The 14,256-nt window shown below is 43.4% G+C and overlaps 1 protein-coding gene across 3 annotated transcripts in view; it reads right to left on the bottom strand.

Annotated features, from left to right (window-relative positions):
* Positions 1 to 14,256, bottom strand: part of LOC134846278 (histone-lysine N-methyltransferase, H3 lysine-79 specific-like) — a 257,501-nt gene that overhangs the window by 58,703 nt on the left and 184,542 nt on the right. The gene's annotated exons all lie outside the window — the stretch shown is intronic.

Below are 14,256 nucleotides of genomic sequence, written 5' to 3'. Positions count from 1 at the left end.
GCAGGAAACTTTCAAAAGGAACCTCGAGGGCTAAGTACAGCAGCCCCAAAGATGTCGGAGCCACGGTTCACTCGTACTGAGGTGCAAAGCTAGCCGACCTTGCCGCTACCGTCTCGCGCTAACCCTCGAAGAAACTGAACCGTGTTACCATAGAAGTCGTCTTTAAAAATAAATCATCTATGATTTCCGACTTTACCAATGATTTGAGATTTTTTCATAATTTTGATAACTCATAAGTTTAACCCAAATGTGCTTATTAACCACAAAATCATCCTCTCTGCAAATAATCGATTCTAAAATAGAAAACTTGGTGCTCTAAATCATTCTTTGTTTCACCTTATAAATACTTTTTATCCTCCAAGAATCCAAATTTTTCCCCTAATCTAAACGTTAAATTAAGTGCTAAAATGTTTTATAAAGATGGTATTCACTTTTTTTTTATGTTAAAAAAATTTCAGTTTATTGCTCGCTCAGCTAACATGAAAATATTCACCATAAATTTACCCTCTTCGCTGCCAAACTTTGGTCGATCAATCGCACTGCTATATTTTCAAACGCCACCACCGAAGTGTAACATTCGCCCGGAAGTACATATCGACGGAAAATAGAGCTAGGTTATAAAACGACTGGCTAGCATCTAAACGCAGCTCGGAATACAATTTCGAGCTGGACCTACTGAGCTCGGGTGAGATTGTTCCTTGTTTTTGATTTTTATAATTCGATTTTAAAATTTAAATTATTTTAGTTGTCTTTTTTTTTATTTGCTGATTTCTAAAATTCCCACTAACCGCTTATCATGGGTTAGTTCAGTCCCCTAAAGTCCAGTCAAAATCTTTTTTTTTACCTTTATGCTGCGTCAAGATGAGGAAAAACAACAAAGATTGTACAAAAAAAGATTGCTTAAAACCTTCAGGACTGATAAATTGGATTAGATGTGATTGTTGTTTTAGTTGGTATCATATCAGTTGTGTAAATATTTCTCTAAGCGACTCTAAGAAAACCCAATGGTTTCAGTGTCCTTTATGCGTTGATGTAAAATCTGTTAATAAAGCAACAATAGGTAATGATTTAGTGCTAGACAATTATGTTAATACAGCCATCTCAAATGTCCGAGTACTCAAGAGCCAAATTTGCAGCTCGAAATCCAGAAAAGTTGGATAGTTTTTTGTAACCGATTTCAACCTATACAGAGCAATAATGTCCGTTCCAAACGGATCAGCAGCAGGTCCTGATAAAAATAGTTCCTCAAATTTTTAAAGATCTTGTTAGTAAGTCGAATAGCAGTGCAGGACTTAATTTTCTGAAATCGCTTACTGAGCTGATAAACCTCATTGGAGATGGCAAAATACCCGAACCACTAAGACCTTTCTTTTTTGGCGCAAGGCTTATCGCCCTCATAAAGATAGACGGAGGTTTGAGACCGATTGCCATAGGCAACACGCTGAGACGTATCGCGTCTAAATGCGCTGGAAGCAAGGCCCTCTCCGAGCGACAAATTTTTTCGGAAACGTACAGGTAGGATGCAGTACCAAACGAGGAGCAGAAATAGCTGCGCACTCGTTTCGAAACCTAATTGAACGCGACGACAATCCAAAATGAACTGTTCTTTTAAAACTAGATTTTAAGAATGCCTTCAACTCTTTAAACAGAGAAACAATGCTGAATCATGTTTATTCAAATCGCCCCGAAATGTATAAATACACCCATTGCGCGTATGGTAAACCTAGTTACCTTTTTTACAGAAGCTCTGTCATAATGTCAGAAGACGGAACTCAGCAAGGTGATCCTGAAGCCCCACCCCTGTTTGCGGAAACAATTCATACACTAGTCAAACAGTTGGAGTCGAAAATTAACATCTGGTATTTAGATAATGGGAATTTAGCCGACGACTATAAGGTAGTACTCCGGGACCTTAAAAACATTCTGAAATCGGAACAAATTTACGGCCTGAGCTTAAACACTGAGAAGTGTGAACTATGTTTTTTGAGAACGACTACTAGTACACAGTATAATTCAATTTTAACACAATTTCAAAAATATGCCCCAAAATAAAAATAAAAACAAAAGAAGAACTCCTCATTTTAGGATCTCCAATCGGCGAACTTTGCCGAAAAGAATTGCTCGACGAAAAAAATAAGGAGCTTAAAAAAATCTCGGTTGTCATTGACAAACTAGACGCCCATTATTGTCCTGAAAAATTGCTTTACCATGCCAAAACTCCTATATTTTTTGCGTACGAGCCCTTGTTTTTTGCAAAATGATTTTTTGAAACGCTACGATAAATTACTAAGAAATTCGTTATGCAAGGTCACTAACGTGAAAATGGATGATAACCAATTTTTACAGGCAGTTCTCTCGGCAGCCAAAGGTGGCTTGGGCGTTTCTTCCGCTCGTCTACTCGCTTTACCCGCTTTCTTAACCTCAGCAGTAGGAGCAAAAGATGCCTTGAGCGAAATCTTTGGTTTGGAGCATGTGGATGGAACTTATGATGATGCGCTTAAACGGTGGTTTGACCTTGGAAAAATTGAAATGGCTCCGGAAAATGAAATCCAAAAAAATTGGTTGGAACCAATTTTTGACAGCGAAATTGCAGACTTGATTTTACGACTCGAACCAACGGACGTAAAAAGGTTCAACGCGTTCCAAGATAGATTTGGCTCCCAATGGTTGAACGTCATCCCGTGCAAAAAATTAAGGTTAAAACTGTCAAACCAACAACTCAGAATTGCGATAGGACTTCGATTAGGATCAAAAATATGCGAACGGCATAAATGTGTGTGCGGAAAAGACGTTACCGAGGATGGTTGGCATGGTCTTTCTTGCCTCAAAAGTGCAGGAAGATTCTCTAGGCATTCAAACCTGAATGCCCTTATAAAGCAGAGTCTATCATCTACTCACATTCTGTCTGTTTTAGAACCACGACACCTCTACAGGACCGATCAGAAGCGACCAGACGGTTTGACGCTCGTTCCATGGGCTGATGGTAGGCAGCTTTTGTGGGATGTAACGGTAGTAGACTCCTTAGCTCCTTGTAGGATTAATGCCGGGTCTGTTTGTAACCCTAGTACGGCTGTCGCTGAAGCGGAAGAGCAAAATATTGACAAGTATAAAGATCTTGTAAATGATGGATATCTTTTTCAACCGCTAGCTTTTGAAATTCAGGTCGCGGCCGGCCCCAGCACAGAAGTGTGTTTGAGCAAGCTTTGTAAGAACCTAAGCATATGCACTGAGGAACCCAGAGCAGGCAGCTTTATAAAACAGAGAATCTCCCTGGCAATACAAATTGCGAACGCCGCTTGCGTACTCGGATTAATAAATGACAAAATAACTTTCGACGAAATTTTTTTACTTGTAACACTTGTATATTATGTTATCTCGTGTCGAGTTGCGTGTTCTTATTGAAGAAACGTAACCCGTATCGATTTTAATTGAAAAGGACTTAAACACTTGTCATCTTCTTTTATCATTATCACTTCCATATCTAGAAAATTCCAATGATTTTGACTGGAATACATGATGAAGGGACTCATGACTGTAACCTCGGTTACTATGATACTTTTGACCTTCTGATTACCTTGAAGGAATAAAAAAAAACGCAGCTCTACATGGTTTTAACCGTCTCTGCCAAAGCCAGTTGTTTGTGTGGTCCTTTTAACATCGGGTCGAAATAAAAAGTTTTTAATTTGGGCTTTGGTCAGAACGCTCAGATTAATTTAATTTACATGCGAAAATAGAGAGCTCATGGCTGTGTCTCAGTATGGCAGACCACGAGTTCTCTCCTAAAAACAGGGCTACTACTTATTTTTTATAATACTATTGTTTTTGCTCAGGATAAAAATCATCCTTCCCATCGGAGATGGATCAACACTTACCCTCAACTCCTAGCTTCTCATTATCTGAAAAAGAATTTAGATGTTATTATTTCAACTCAGGACATGACCGGAAGCTAAAAGTTAGTTAAAATAATGTTTGAGTTCTCTTCCGGAGACCCTTCCGGATTCTTGGATCCGGACGAAGAGCTGTCTTATCTCTTTCCGGAAGGCTGGTCACGTCGTCCCAACATCCTTCCTGGTTCTCGTGAATTGCTTTGCAACGATTGTAGCTGCACAATCGTCACAACTCGGAATGGTGGTCAATCACTATATTTTCTCAGTTCGTCGTTATTTTTCGTCCGACTTTTCCGTGACTACGTATTTTGTTGTTCTGTTCTCCGCAGTTTCTGTTGTCGCGAAATCTCAAGTTGTTACGTGTCTTTCATGCCCAAATCAAAATTTTAAAATTCAGCATTTCAGGCAAAATTAACCATTCCCAAATTGCTAAACTGATTGATTAACACCGTTAACTTGCCGAAACTGTCAATTTTCCCAGTTCATGGTCGCAAAAAAATCAAACTCGACATGCATTTTGACGGCATTCTGGTCGAATGTCACATACTCCCCGGACAGCCCGGTCAATGTCCTCATTGAGTCTCGCAGTATTCATCAAAATGGTACAGTTCCATCGAACAGAAATTACAAAATGCATGAAATCACTTTTGTCCACATCACATCGGCTCACAGCAGAATAAAAATGGCATCATAATACACTGTTATAGCCTTCTAAACTTTTTCACTAATCTGAACTTTTAAGGATATGACTTAGGGTAAAACGTTTTTTTTCTGACTTTTAAAGTCAATGTCTCGATTTAAAACTTCTTCTTCTAGGTTTAAAAAGTGCTGGGACACATGACGGTCTTGCCAACCAACAAACTAAAAATATCCTACTATGCTTCTTCCCTTTGGAAGTTTAGTTGTTATTGGTCCTGAATATTAAAATTAACGAACTTGGTGGTTAGAAGAGACAATGAAATAGTCCCCCTTCTAAAGAGATTACCCAAGCCCTTCATATCACCCCAAAGTGATCAGTCATATTGGTTGATTTAATACAATCATGCCGGCTAGAGTATTTAATATACTCTTCACTCAAGCCTCTCTAGATAAATAGTAAGTTTCTCTAAGCCACCAACTAAAATTACAATGCAAATTTTTAAATGCATCAAACTCTTAACTTCAAAAATCAACTAAAAACTTTCTTTCAATCAGTTTCAACTGCAAGCTAAGTTGCTTAGTTTCTCATTTGAGTTTTTCTCACATAAAAATTTATGAGTTTTAACATCTTCTCCATCGTTGCTCCGTTGCTCAGTTCTTTGTTTTCTTCTTTGTTTTCTGCTTTGTTTTCGTCGTTTAGAAATTCTAAGTTTTCTAAATTTTTCTAATTTTTCTCTTCTTTTTGCATCATGTTTTTTGGCTAATTGTCAATGCTCCAACTCCTCCTCCTGCGACATTGACTCCGCACTTTCAGTTTCAGTGTCTTGCAACACGTCGGTGGCTATTCTGACGCTGTTGGAGGCAGTCCTCCAACACTTCTGCTCTTCAACTCTTTGTTTGCAACAAGGTAGAGGATCTACGTTAGTTTCCCTGTTTCTGCTGTTGTGGAGGCACAACGTCGTGTTTTTCTCCAGGTCTTCCTTCAATATATTTTTTTATTTCTCCCCCTCAGATTCATTTGTTGTAGACGTCTTTCCTAGTCGCTGCATTCCGATGAGTTACAAAAGCTCGATTGAAAGCTCCTGCTCCACTGTCCAGCTGATACGCACTGTACACCCTGCTGTGCTTCGACATATGCTTCTTGGCATACTTGTACAACCATGCAGTCTTGTTGGCTATAAACCCTGGCATCAGTCGTCTTCTGGCCCATATATTCTTCACTTCCATCGGAATGTTTAAGATTTTGCACATTGTCTCAAAAAGATCTAAATCTTTTAGACTATCCAGTTCCTGTAATTATACTTTCGTTGACATCTCCTGTCGATTATTCTCCTTTACATAAGCTTCCAGCCATCGAATTGCCATCATAACTGCCATCATGATGAATCTGGTACACCCCTGGAGAGCAGCTCTCCAGAGTCCCAGATCAACACCAGATTACTGAGCCCGGTATACCACCATGTTTATAGCAAGCAATGGCAGGGGAACTCATCATGTGTCAACATGATGCTCCTCCAATTACGCTTCCCCGACGCTTCCAGTAAAGGTTCCACTTCTATCATTACTCGGTGGATTTTGTCGTTTTCATCTACTGCGTTGTAATTTGTCGCTGTTGACCCTTTCTGTTTCTGTCTTTCAAAATCACTAAAGTTCCCATTAGCGTATCGGCTACAATTCTTCTTTGGTTCTTTCTGGAACTGCTGCGAACATCTTACATAGCAACTTGTAGGACTTTTCCGACATTATCGCTAATCTTACGCATTTCGGCACTGAGAAGGCTTGGTCCACAGTCGTCCTTGTTCTCTTCACATCCACTGCCACAAAGTGCACTGGGTATCGGCTTTTGCACATCGGAGCCAACGTCGATCCCACTAGGTATCGCGCTCCCGAATGTCTGCGGTAAGTTTCACTCTGCCGAATGTTCATGTCTGCTTCAATAGCTTCTCTCCATTTTCCAATGTACTTTTGTTCGGTTTGCAACACTCCCGGAAACACTTCTACGCTGATGGCCGTGACCATCTCATGCTTTTGTTCTAGATTCAATAGTGACTCTAAAAAACCAAACTTGCTGTGGAATCCTAGGGCAGTCACTAGACTCACCTCAGTTCCTCCGTGGCAACCTGCAGTTAGTTCCGTTTTCGTTTTCCCTTTTAATACGATGTTTTCGAATAATCTCGTCAATTGCTTATGCCTCCACACATGTCACCTTCCAGCGTACTTTCGCCGGACAGATACCAGGTTCAACTCAATCCTCGGGTCCCCAGCCAGGCAACTCCACATTGTTTTCTCCGCTGCTCTTGGAGGCTGTTGTCATCAAGTTGTAAATGATGTTCAGGTCACGCAAGTTACAGTCTGAATTCAGCTACCTCTGCACACCCTGTGTTCAACGCAATATCGAAGCGGCATTAGGACTCGGACACTATGATGGTTTCATCAGCTCCCACACCACCATCAGGCTCGTTCTCAGTAATTCATCCAAGAATTCCAATCCAAATTCTACTCGGTTGTCAGATTTTGGCCTTGAAGGTGCAGTCACCTTTTCTTCCAACACGAGTCCCACCTTAGCCTGCTGATTAGCAGCGCTCCCTATCTTCGCTATTCTTGCCGCCCAGAATCTTAGCAACACCGCTTGTTCGCAGTCGAAGAAACAATCGCCTATGTCTTCCTTCATGAAAGGGTTGTATGCCATCCCTACGATACCGGATACGTAACTGTACGACTTTTTCCTGATCGGTCTTTAATATTCACTAGACTTCGGCAGTGCTCCCATGCATTCTTTGATGAGCCTCAGCTCCTTGTTCAAGAATCTCCGTATTTCGTCAACCTTCTTCATTGGTTCCAGTTCTACGGGCTGCTTCATATTCACTCGCATCGGTTTACTTTGATGTATGTCTAAAAGTGCTTGTATGAGCAAGGTTTTCGCTTGCTCATACAAGCATCTTGGCCCAGGTGTTCAACGCTGGTACCAATATTTGTTCTAACATGGCTCGAATGAAACAGAGAGCGTCTCTCTATTTCGCACACGCTACTGCCGCTCCTTCTTGGGTCATTAGATCTCTCACACTCGTCATCAAGAACATTTTCTCTTCTTTCGGTCTTTTCCTTTTTTTCTGAATCATACTCTTAACTCGTCAGTCCAGTCATGCACCAAGCGAACATAAGTTATAGCTCGCTAAGGTATCGCTATCAGAGCGTGTTTTTTCGTGGTGGCTCTCATTTCTTCTTCGAAGTGTCGTAGCACCACCGCTCTTCTGGTCTATCGTTTCCGCATACATCTTAAAAAAGACACATGTTCCGTACGCTTTCTGCTTTATGGTCGTGCCTTGTATCATCGTCTTCAGGTAACACTTCATATCACTTTTGATTTCTAGAGCGATTAGGTGTCCTCTAGCCGAGTTTCTGCATTCCACCATCTCCATGTATCCACCAGCAGGATCGCCGAACGAGACGGTTTCTGATATTGTCAACCGGTTATATTCCACTAGGATTAGCTGTCCTACGACGCTTCCCTTTCCATCAATCATTCAAGATGGCCTGAAACCTCGTAGGGTACTTTCTCCACATTGGCTAAGTATTTCCATTTCTAATGTCGCTCCAGTCAGAGTGCGGTCACTCCTCTTGGTTTTATAACTGGCTGACCTTAGTCCTGCCATGAGGATGGGTGGCACCATCGTTACATCGGTCAGTTTTCTATCCGTGCCAGGCAATCGGTCGTCGCCTTGGCACATATCCATGACTTCTTCGACACACTTTCGCTTGGCTGAATTGACAGCTTTTACTGAGATCTCAGAGTCTACGTTCGCTTTTCCAGTTTTCCTCAATTTCACTCTGCTTCCAAGTTTCATCTTCATGTCATTGAATTTTTCAATCACCATTTTTGATCGCATCGTACCTTTTCGGGTTCTTGACAGGTATACTACTTCATTGCTGCCTTCTTGCTGCGCGGCTTTTATGGAAAAATTCACTTCACTTTCGTCAGTGGCCGAATCAATTAACAACTCGCTCAATCTCCCTTTGCACTTATCCATCTTGTCAAGGATATCTGGCATCAATGGTCTGTTGAGACCAGTTTTCAACATTGACCGGGTCCCATAGCACTGAACTACCGTCCAGATCGATTCCATGAAGGCAACTATGTCCATATTACACCCTGTTCTATTCTCTGTGGTGAACTTGCCACTCCTATTCTGGTAAGGTTCCCAAGAAAGGTACTCTGGCAGTGCTTTCTATTCTTCTTCTCCTCGGAGACTCCATTAAAAGTTCTTTTCGATAGTTTTGGAATTGCCAGGAAAGCTACTCTCCGGCAATTTTCGGCTTACATCCATGAAGGCTGACGGAGGTTCCAGTGTGGAAATTTCATCCTCTGCTGGCTGAGTCGTTCCTTCTAAAGTTCTTGTCTCGACTTCAAAGTCCTCTAGGAAATTGAAATCTAGGCTGGTCATCCTATCTGTCGAAGCCTTATCGTCATCCTTTCCTGCTTGATCAGGATCCTGCTGCATAGGTTCCTCCTATCAACGGTCTTCTCACTTCTTGTTGTCTCGCTTCTGACTCCTCCCTGAACTCGGAGATCCTTGCTCTTCACTCCTTTTCCCGTCTGGAAACTTTGGTATGAATAGCCTGCCAGCTGACTTGTCTTCTTCCAAGTGCAGTCCTCGTCAACAGTTTCCCGCTTATTGCCAATTCCGGCTTCAAGTTCATTACGATTAGTGCGGCTTGCTGCAATCCGTCTTGTCTCTCATCTTAATGGGCGCCAGGTCCAGTTTCGCCCACTCTTCTTCAAATCTTCCGGGTTTCGGAGTGGCTGTATTAGTGATTCGTCTCCTTGTCAACTCATCCGTGTACGCAAACTGAGTGTATTGCGTTACGGCAGCGTTCCTGCCCACGAAGCACGGGTCCATCGTCTCAGAGTACTTCGCCATCCTCCTTTCATTCGTTTCAAAGGCTCTCAACCTGGGAGTTTGTACTACGGAGTCTGCTCCGAGCAACATCCTGCCGACCAGGGGGAATTCTGGTGTTTCTTCTGGCAGTTTCTTGTAGTCGCCCCAGCCCTTCGTTTTCTCTCTCACTTTGTGGTACGAAGCCATCAAATGAGGTATTCTCCTTATTTCTTCATTTGTCTTGTTATAGGGCCTCAAGTTCCAGATTTTCGGGAACACTTCAATATGTCCTCTGTCTACTCACCCATTCGGTCACGGAAATGATTGTCGACGTTTTTTGCTGTCATCTCTGGCTCTGGTATCTTCGCGTACAGCAAACTTCGCTCATCAATTCTTGTAACACACTTTGCTCACACCCATTGAGTGCGCTCCCATCCACTGCTGAAATTAGGTTCAGCTGCAACACCGACCTTCTATACGCATCCACTTTAACGTCAGGGAACGCGAATGCTACTGCGGGACCATATATCACCGTCACAAATTCTGTGGTTCCCCTGATTAACGCTAAGTCCTCATAGCCAGGCTTAAGCCAGTCAATAGAGGCATGCCTCCTACATGACGTCGCACATCTTCCTCTTTTTCAATCGTTTCATCTTCTCCTTTTCCAAAGCGGTTCTGTTGTAGAATTTTTTTGATTAAGGCGTGTTTCAGATCTCTTACTTTGGTCCATGAGTCGGTGGATCTCTTCATATCAATACTCCTCACGTTTTCTTTCATTTGTTCAGGGTAGCGGGTCAAATTCATCAGCCCTCCCAGGTTCCCATGGGTGATCGCATTTAGTGCCAGGAGTCCGTCCAGTCGCAGGTTCTGCACTCCCTCGGTGAGCAGTAGCACTGGTCCTTTCACGAAATTCTCCGCTCCGAACGTCACTACTATCGAGAATTCTGTTACTGCTTTGAGGAACTCTTTTATCAGGTATCGAGAGTTTCCGGGGTAGACTATCGTCAGGAAGGACGCGGTCCATCCTGCTCCCAACCCTTCTAACATGCTCTCAGTTCTATCGTAGCCTTCTTCTCCCCATAGATTTTGCGTCCAGAAAACTTCAAGAGTTACTTGACACATCCTACTCACGAATTGGGCTGACTTTTCCACTGCATTCTCCGCTAAGTTCAACTCTTCCACCAGGTAGGCATGAATTTTCTTAATCAACACCGGGCCTCGCTGCTACTCGAAGAGTCAAGTGCAGCCACTTGTTGGCCTCTGGTTTCCTTCGCAAAACCATCGCTTCCAAGTGAGCTTTCGTCTCTTGGGAGTTCTGCCTCTTCTCTCCTCCCTCCTTTATCTCCAGTCCTCTGAACCACAAGTAATTGTTCATCGCCTCTACCACTCGATGGTCATCATTGATTCCTGGCTTTAATTTGAACTGCCTGCTGAAATTGGACACTTTCAATCCCAACACCTCATCCGGTACTAGCATGTTTAGTGAACGGTCTTTGAATTCTCTCATGGCATTTGAGATGTATGACCATACTGCCGGCAATTCTGCCCTAAGTGGTCTCAGGTTTTTCGCTTCCACTTCGCGGTTCGGAGCAGATATAATGACATCATACTTCCCTTCTGAGAGTAATGCCACCATTGCGTACACGAATTTCAATCAATCCGGGAGATGTGCATATCCCGTAGACAACGCAGATACCGCTTTTGGTGTCATTTTGGTGACTGCTTCTTCTTTTGGCGCATCGGTTATCTCGCCCATTGATTCCAGAATGTTTTTAATTGCTGACCACACTGCATCTTCCACCGTTGTAGGCTCTCTGAGTCTGCTCAGGAAACCCCTACTTTGCAAGTGGTCGTTTATGCCGGCAAACACAGTCGTGATCGGGTTCATTTCAGTTTGTCGTTGGACCCCGATTGCCATTGATACAGACTGCATCAGGTCCAGGTCGATTGCCGCCAGCATTATCACGTCAGGCCAAAATAAAGACTTGGAAGTATGCACAAAGTCCGAGTTCGCCATCACCAAAATCTTGGCCTTCCTCATGTCTACTTATCGTACGCCGCAAAGACAGTCTCGTCCTTTCGAATCTCTAGTTCACCAGATCTCTCAACATCGCCTTCTTGGGCTACTTGCTTTGGATAAAACTTTTTGTGTTACATGAAATGGAGGTGCTCGCATTTGTTTGAACATCTTTACATGCTGTCCTATTGGTGCTCTAGTCGTCAGAAATCTTCCTGGCCTTTCTTCTCGATTCTGCTTCGCCATGGTTCCTTCTTACGTCCTGCAGAGTTCTGGCATTCACTGGACCCATGGTGTTACTTGAGGGCAGTCACTCAAAATCAGCGAATCGTAAGGCAGTCGTCGAGCTAAAGTTGATGCCAGCTGCTATCAACCAGTCCACTCTCACGATCGAGTATAGCCCGTTCACAGAGAGCCTAGCTCCATTCAGCATCCTCATCGCGTTGGCTGCAAACTTCACCATTTGAAGGTTCGATTTCATCAGGTCTTGCTTGTAGACATGTCAGGGGGAAGGTATGGGTATCGACCACATTAGAGAAATTCTGTCTGGTCGTCTCTGTTCCCGGCTTGTACTCGTTGTTTCCGACCTCGAAGTGCCTGACGTCGTATCCGACCTGAGTTAACAGGTCCTAAACTCCTTGGCGGATGAATAGTCCTTCTCACTGGCGCTTTGCCCAGTCGATCCAGCTCGTCCGTTCTTTGCCCCGGCTGTGGCACCTGGGGCACTGCTGGGACTGATCCCAGACGTGTCGCTAGATTAGGAGGCACAAAGGTCAAAATTGCCGGCTCATTCGTGGTTTCTTCCCTCCTCAGCTCTCCTGTATCAAAGAGTTCGACCTCTAGTTCGTCTAGTTGCTCCTGGAAGACTCTTTTTATCCAGGCTTGTCTCTCTATAGTGCCAAAATGGACTCCATCTGTAGTGAACCTGGCTTGATCTATGGCTCTCAGCTCATGTTCTAAGTCCATCAGGATCATCCGCCCATCATTGCGACTCGCCAGATTTCTCACTATGTTATTCCACCTTTTGACCCTTTCGTTGTGCCTCCTTCCTGTCGGTGTCAACGTTCTCGTGCTCATAACCAGATAGTACTCATAACCATTTAAATTTCTGCTGATAGTGGTAAGTAGGCATACCATCATCGATTCCCATTTGATACAGCTGGGGCCAGTCTCCAAAGGCCATCACTGTGGTGATCCACGAGGTCCTCAAGTTCTGTAGAACTCTCACCAAACTGTCGCACAGTATCAAGTGTGATGTCCCAAGCGGCGGTTGCTGCATGTTTACTGCATGTTTACTGAAGGGGTTCTTCACCTGGTTGTTTTTCTGTATATCAAATACACGGGACACTTTTTCATCGGCACTTCCCTTATCTTTGTGACTTTTGAGGTCTTCATCGGTCTCGTTGTGGTGTCAGCTCCCGTTCTCCTCATCGTTTCTTGGGAGAGCTCCACCTTGCCTGTATCGTCGATCGTTCCATAGGTGCAGTCACTCCGGAACCTGGCGCACTCCTAATGGTTACAAGTCGTCCAGCCGTTTCTATTAGCTTCTGCACCGTCTGTTCCACGACTGGGTCACATTGAGTGTCACTCGGGTCCGGGATTATTACTCTATCGACTTCTGTCGGAACTCGTACTTCTGTCGTTTGGCTAAGTTCGCGAGGCGTTAGTAGTTCCATCAGGGACTGCCCACGAGGAACATTCCTTGTGGGTATTGTTCTTTCCAGCCGCTCCGATCGCTCCTTTTATTCTCGCCTCAAATGTTTTATCTCCTCGCCCTTCTTTTTTTGCAATCCTAAAACAGTCTTTTTCACATGTCTCTGTCTTCTTCAACACTGAACAAAGTCTTGGTCACTCGATCCAGCTCTTACTTCGTTTCACTTAGATCTTGCATCGTCTCATTCATTTGGACTTCCTCTTCTACTCTCGCCCTCTTTGGTGGCACAGCTGCTCTCAGTTGTGAAATAGACGAGGCTGCCTCGCTGTTCTTCTCCTGATGCATCTTTCTCAATCCAGGACTAGGCTTAGTTGGGAGAGGCATCTCATCTGGTTAGTAGGTCCTGGAACTTCCCAATCCAGGCTCGTTCGGCAAGTCACTTCCTGAGAGAGCCCCATTTCTCCATCTCATTACCCTCATGTTTGGGCGGTCTAGTACTACCTGTTGTCCATATGCGGCCATCAATAAGAATTCCGTGGGGGCGGTCCCCACGGTTGTCATGCCCTAAGATGTTTGTCAAGGCGATCAGCAACATGACCACCTCTGGGTCCTCCAGAGCGAAGTCTCGATCCATCAGCCGACGACAGATCGCATCTATCACGGTCCTACATATGCTTCCGCTAGGTCCATCAGTTCAGTCAAGTCAAAGTTATCCATTTCGTTCGATTCGGTTTGGTTATCATTTTGCTCAATTGAAATCTGATGAACAATTAAATGATCAATCAGGATCTAAAAACGAGATCACGAGTATCAAATTTGTCAATATTACTCCAGTTTTGTATTAAATTTAATTTAAAGCAGTCAGATAAAAAGATTTTGATCTTAAAATTTATTAAAACAGTTTATTGCTAAAATTTTGGAGTTCGACCTAAGAATGGACAGTCCAAACTTTGGGTCTGTTCCTTTGATTATCGTTCGGTCATTCGTGGTCACTAATTTTTTCACGCCCAAGTTCCTATTCACATAAGACATAACATATCAAAAATAACATAACACGTCCTACACTCAATTTACACTCAGCTTATACTCAAATAGTATTTCTTATGCAAATACACTTGTTAGCTAGTATCAGAAAACATTACCTTAATCAGTGCATACAAATCCCGTGGATGCAGTCGTCCT

This window comes from Symsagittifera roscoffensis, chromosome 5 (genome assembly GCF_963678635.1).
Source record: "Symsagittifera roscoffensis chromosome 5, txSymRosc1.1, whole genome shotgun sequence".
Taxonomy (NCBI): Eukaryota; Metazoa; Xenacoelomorpha; order Acoela; family Convolutidae; genus Symsagittifera; species Symsagittifera roscoffensis.
Note: the sequence above shows the minus strand (reverse complement) of the source record. Positions and strands in the feature narration are given on the sequence as shown.